This window comes from Panicum virgatum, chromosome 5K (assembly GCF_016808335.1).
Source record: "Panicum virgatum strain AP13 chromosome 5K, P.virgatum_v5, whole genome shotgun sequence".
Lineage (NCBI taxonomy): Eukaryota > Viridiplantae > Streptophyta > Magnoliopsida > Poales > Poaceae > Panicum > Panicum virgatum.
The window spans coordinates 44,943,663-44,949,516 of NC_053140.1; the positions used below are offsets into that span (position 1 = coordinate 44,943,663).

The window sequence follows — 5,854 nt, forward strand, 5'->3', positions numbered from 1 at the left end:
TATTTGCGCAGAGGTCCTTGGCGGGGGCCTGCCGCCCCCCTGCAGGGCGGTAGGGGTATAGAACTGTAAAATGTTAAATAAAAACATATTTCTGTAAATTTTTTTTAAAAAAATATAAAAATAAAAAAGACGCGTCCGAAAGCTCAACGGCTTATGTTGCTTGGGCTCATCTTCTCTGTGACGGCTGGCCCAGCTGAGGCCCAAACCAAAAAGAGATGCCCAGCCCATGACCATAAATATAGGAGATTGTAATAACTATTCCATACTCGAGCCCATCTCGACGCGAGCGGCGCACCCGAGCGCGCGTTCGCTCCGCACACAGCGGGCCCTTCCAAGCGGTTTTTTCCTCCGTGCATGCGGTTCGGCAACCTTGCGCACCCGCGCGCCCTTCCCTCGCTTAGCTGACGCCCGCGGCACTCCTGCTTTCCCCCGCACCCACGTGCCTGCCTTGCTACCGGTTTTCCTCTCCCCACGTAAAAAACAGAACGAAATTAATATCATGCACCAACGGCTTTAGTAGTTTGGTAAATGGACTACTGACATTCTTGCGCACAAAAAAAAAATCTGTTGTGATATTAACTGCAATAAAAGATTTGTCTTGCTATTGCAGCAGCCACAGGAAAGTCCATCTTTATTCTTTACGATGGAACTACGGATGTTCTTGATTGTTCTACCAGTTGTAATAATTAAAGGTTTTTCTTCTCATACATATGATTAATTTATGCTCATACTGCAAGCTGCGCCACCAACGAAATTGATTTTATATTCAGACTTATTGTTCGTGTTGTAAAAAATAAAGAATTTCGTTCTACAAAGATGAGGTATTTCTGATCGTCTAGAGATCCAAATATCAAATAGTTACACTCTTAATGATTTTTATGATATAAGAAATGAATTTTGAATTCTACAACTATCCCACCAATGATATTATTCAATGGTGAACAATATATATTTTAAACAATGCAATGTTTTTCAGTGAAACAGGCCAAACTTTCCAACCTAACCAAACAAATTGTTACAGTTTACTTCCTGAAATCCAAATTGCAAATTTGACACCTAGAGAAGTAAAAAAGCACCAAGCTTTGGTTTGGAGAAAATGCGGTGTTTGGGTTAGCAGAGATTGGGGGATTCACGTCCCATTATTGTTGGCCTTCTGTTCATCACCTCCAGCTTGTCAGTAAGAATGGGTTCGACAAGATGGCAGGAGGACCGATCTCATCATCTGTGCAGAGACAACAAATCACAACACCAGGTATTAAACACGACTACACGAAGCCAATCAGGCATACGATAAGCATTTCAGATAAAATAAGGCATATTGATCACGCAAACTAGTATCATGATTCATGAACCATAATGTGTGGAGGGACCAAAGCTTCAGAACATCTGGAATCATTAAGAAAGTGTATTGATCCAAATATATTAACTGATATCATGCAATCAACTAAACCAGATCTTCACCTAGATCTAAAATTGAATAAGCAAATCAGATCAGCATCTTCGGGTGAATGCATATCAGACAGTAACAACTAAGAAGCATGCACCCCTGAACCTTTACATCTATGAACACAAAAAAGTTGCATATCTGAATTCTGAACAGCAACTCGTCTAGTCGTATTCATAAATAAAAGTCATCAATTCATTTATAGGAAAAGAATAAATGAAAGCTCTAGTAATCTGAACAGGTATCTCTCAGCCAACAAATAAATATCTAGGTCAAGCTATGGGTTCTACACTTCTCAATCAACCCATTACTGCAAACTTGAATTAGTAATCAACAAGAAAATACCAAGACAACAATTTGCTGGATCCCACTCATTCAAGAGTCCAAATAAATGAACAGGAGCTGAAGTAAAAGTCTGACAACAATGGGAAACCACACACTGAACCGGTTAGAGATCTAACTCAGCACCTGGAACTTGGCAAGAAGATATCCTGCCCTCAGCATCTGGACAGAGGCGCTCTGCACGCGGTGTGCGTGTGGGATCCGGACAGGTCTGGGGCTTCACGTCACATCGTCGGGCGCCTCCTCATCTCCCGCAACTAGTTGGTTGTGATAGGCGTCGGCTGCTGAATCGCTCCCATCATCCCTGCAGAGAGAGAGAGAGAGAGAGAGAGAGAGCATAAATCCCATGTATGTGCAGCTGATTGGAAGAAATCCATGTGCGACTACCGAGATTACAACAATATGTGCCCAAAAATGCACTAGTACCTGCATAGCTCCTCATACCAATGAATGAAATCACCAGAGATTCATCTGTGATCAGTGATCGAGTGCCACTGTGAAGTTAATTTGCAAAATTGATGTGAAGTGGCGTAGCCGAGACGATCGCCGGAGTGGACGCGTAAGGCCTGATTGTGCTGTTCTTGGAGAGGGCGGGGACGGTGCTGGGCAACCGGCACGAGTGACAGCGGCTGGCGCAGCCGGCAGAGACAACCGGCGCCTTGCTACCGCGGGTCCAGCGCGACCAACCGACGGTGAAGCGCGAGCTGAGGAAACTCCTGCTGAGCGGAAGGTCGGCCGATGGGTGAGTTCGGCCGGCGGTCGACGGCAACGGCGGCGGCAGGTACTGACTGGGGGCCGACGGCGACGGGAACGGAGCGACCACGCGGAGCTCAGAACGAACAACGGCGAGCAGGACTCCGGCTGGCGGTCGACGGCAATGGCGGCAGCAGGTACTGATCTGGGGGCAACGATGACGGGATCGGCGGCGCGACTCGCGTAACGACGATGGCAGAATCGATCTACTTTTTTTTGGGGGTTGGGGGTGACGGGGAGAGGAGCTGACGAGTGGGAAAGAAAACCTCCGCGCGAGGTGGGTCGGCAAAATCGGCGTTGGGGGAAAGAGGAACCACCCTCCCTCCCATTCTCTCTCTCCCCCCACGCCTCTCCTGCTCCCTCCGCAATGCGTGGAGCCACCGCCACCCCCTGCCTCCTCGCCTTCCATCGGAGCTCGCGGACGCCGCCGCCCCCTAGAGAGCGAACCCCGCCGCGTTGAAGACCTCGAGCTGAGTGAGGTTCTGCAGCCCGTCGACTTGGAAGCGTGGATTCGGGCGGCCCAGTCGTGTGCGCTGCGGCTGGCGGAGCTGCGCGTGGTGGCGGTGCTAGATGGCCATGGCTGGGTGGACCTGCGAGCGACCGCGGCTTGCAGGGTTGCGCGCGCGGCGGGGGGCGCCGCGGCCGGTGGAGCTGCGGGCGGCAGCGGGGCCGGACCGCAGCCGGCGCAGCGCAACAAGGCTGGCAGAGCTGCTCGCGGCACCGAGGCACGACCACAGGCCGGTGGGGCTGAGTCGAGGAGGTCGGAGATGAGTGCCGTGGAGCAGATCCTCCGTGTCAAGGCCATCGTGCGGCCCTGCATTGCCGCCGCCGCCTAGCCAACGGCCGCCCAGATCTAGCCTTGGTGCTGCCGCCGTCCGGAGATGGGATCCGCCGCGGCAGCCCACACCCTCTCACGCCGCGCAGGGGGCCAGGCCGCCGCGTGGAGGGTGGCCGCGTCCAGGGGCCCGCCGTAGCAGTCTGGCCCCGTGCGCCGGCGGTGGTGCCCGCGGCAGGTCTGGCGGCGAGCTGCTCCAGGGTCGACGAGCCGGGACGACTGGTGGGGTGGCTCGGCGAGGTCGCAGTGGAGCCCGATGCCAGAGGAATCGACCGGAGTCGTGGTGGTGGCGGCGGATTTGCCCGGCGGCCAGCTCCTCTGTTTCGCGGGCGGCGACGCTGTCGGGCAGCAGGGAGGTGACTCCGGCGCGGGACAGCCTGGGCGACGGCCGAGGAAGCTTGGCGGATCTCGACAAGGCCTCACGCGCGAGGAATCGGCGCTGTAAACCGTGCCTGCGGCGGATTTGTCTGCGGGGGCGGCTTAGTTCCAGAGCAGAGCACGGCGGGCGACGGCGCTCCGCACCTGGGCCGTGCGGCGCGCGGCGGCGATGGCATCTAGAAGGATGGTGCGTGACGGCCCCTGCTCCGCCGTGCCGCCGTCTCGAGACCGAGTGGAGAGAGCGGCGAGCCAGGGTGTCGAGACCGCCGTGAGAGGAGGAGCCGGCCGAGGCAGAGCATGATGGCGGACGCGAGCGAGAGCTTGGAGAAGGCCCAGAGCCCCCGGGGCACCTGCAGCAGCGCGTGACGTAGAGCGGCTGCGCGACGGCGATGGCCCAGGACGTGACGTCGTACGCCGCCGCGGCCCCGCACAGCCCCAGCTGAGGACACCGACCAAGAGCGCGAGCATGGCAACATGCGCGGCACCTCGGGCGCTGCCACCGCCAGCGCAATGAGCGACAGCGCCCAGAGCCCCCGCGCGCTCCTCCTCCCGATGCCGGCGGTGAGATAGAGAGGTGAAAGAGATGAGGAGGATGTAGATACAGAAGACGATAAAATTTAAGGGTTTTTTTTGCATATATTCATGCCCTTTGAAGGGTTATGAACTTAAGTGGCACAACTTGACAAGTTCAGGGTGCTAGATTTCGATTTTGCGAGTTCGTGGACCTAAGTGACACCTCAGGACAAGTTCGAGGACCGCTGGTGTATTTAACTCTTCTGTTTTTTACGTGGGGAGAGGAAAACCGGTAGGAAGGCAGGCACGTGGGTGCGGGGAAAAGCAGGAGAGCCGCGGGCGTCCGCTTCGCGAGGTAAGGGCGCGCGGGTGCGCAAGTTTGCCGAACCGCACGTGCAGAGAAAAAAACCGCTTGGAAAGGCCTGCTGTGTGCGGAGCGAACGCGCGCTCGGGTGCGCCCCTCGCGTCGACGCGCTCGGGTGCGCCCCTCGCGTCGAGATGGGCTCGGATATGGAATAGTTATTCCATCCCCAGGGTATGGAATAACAGTGTTATATATACTCCATCCGTCCGGAAATGATCTACGTATTTTGACTAGGAAAAGTCAAACTTTATAAACTTTGACTAATAATTAGTTAAATTATATGTATAATTAGTTTATAAAATTTATGTCAATACATATGTATTCAAAGAGGTTTTGAGATGACATTGAGTTATTCGTAATTGACATTATATTCTAAGTGATTAATGAAAGTCAAACTTTACTTCGAATGACTTTCTCTAGTCAAAATATGTAGATCATTTCCGAACGGAGGGAGTATATATATAGACTCCACTAATAGATAGTAGCCTGGTACTGAATTAATCAGTACCTGAGGCCCCCACCCGCGCGCCGCTCGTTCGCACCCGTCCTCCCTCCCACGCCGTCCGCGCAACCGGCGCATCCGCCCTCGGCCCACCACGTCCGGCGCGGATTCCCTGACTTCACCATGCAAAGTCAGGGCTGACTTTACTAGCTGCTGATGCCGTTCGTTCTCCATCATGCAGCTGCTATCAGTCTCTTCTTCATGCACACATCATTCTGTCTAGTTGTAAGGCCTAGCCCAACTAAAACCCATGTCGGGTGGGATAAAAAAACACCACAAGAATGAAGATTTAGACGTTCAGTTCATATGCTCAAATCAGTTTTAGTGCAATCTGCAAAGGTACAACAACATTTCATTCCAATATTTTAAATAGTTTAATGCTTGAAATGAACAAAATAATTTCAAGCATAGGACACCACTGCAGTAGAAGTACTCTAGCACTCAGCCACATAATTTCCAGAGTTGCTAAATATCCACCAAAAACCATCCATTAGCATAGAGTTTTCAACAAGTGCTCAGCCTCCCAAAAGAACAAAATAACCTCCCTTCTTTGTAGGTGCTAAATTTGAGCCCTAAAGAACATCTTGAATAGATATATTATAAATTTCACTAGGACCCTATAAAGACAAAGACAAAGGAAAAGTTAGAATGCAACAAATATTGAAATCAGTTTATACGAGTTGAAATAGAGCAATATAAACTATCGTTAGCAATCCTGTAAAG

At 52.3% G+C, this 5,854-nt stretch overlaps 1 long non-coding RNA gene across 1 annotated transcript; it reads right to left on the reverse strand.

Annotated features, from left to right (window-relative positions):
- Positions 1–927: 927 nt before the first annotated feature.
- Positions 928–2,820, reverse strand: LOC120710700. The gene is made up of 3 exons (XR_005689987.1): positions 2,213–2,820; positions 1,913–2,090; positions 928–1,222 (listed from the first exon to the last, which is right to left on the reverse strand). It is a non-coding gene; the product is annotated as an uncharacterized LOC120710700 (long non-coding RNA).
- Between the last annotated feature and the right edge of the window lie 3,034 nt (positions 2,821–5,854).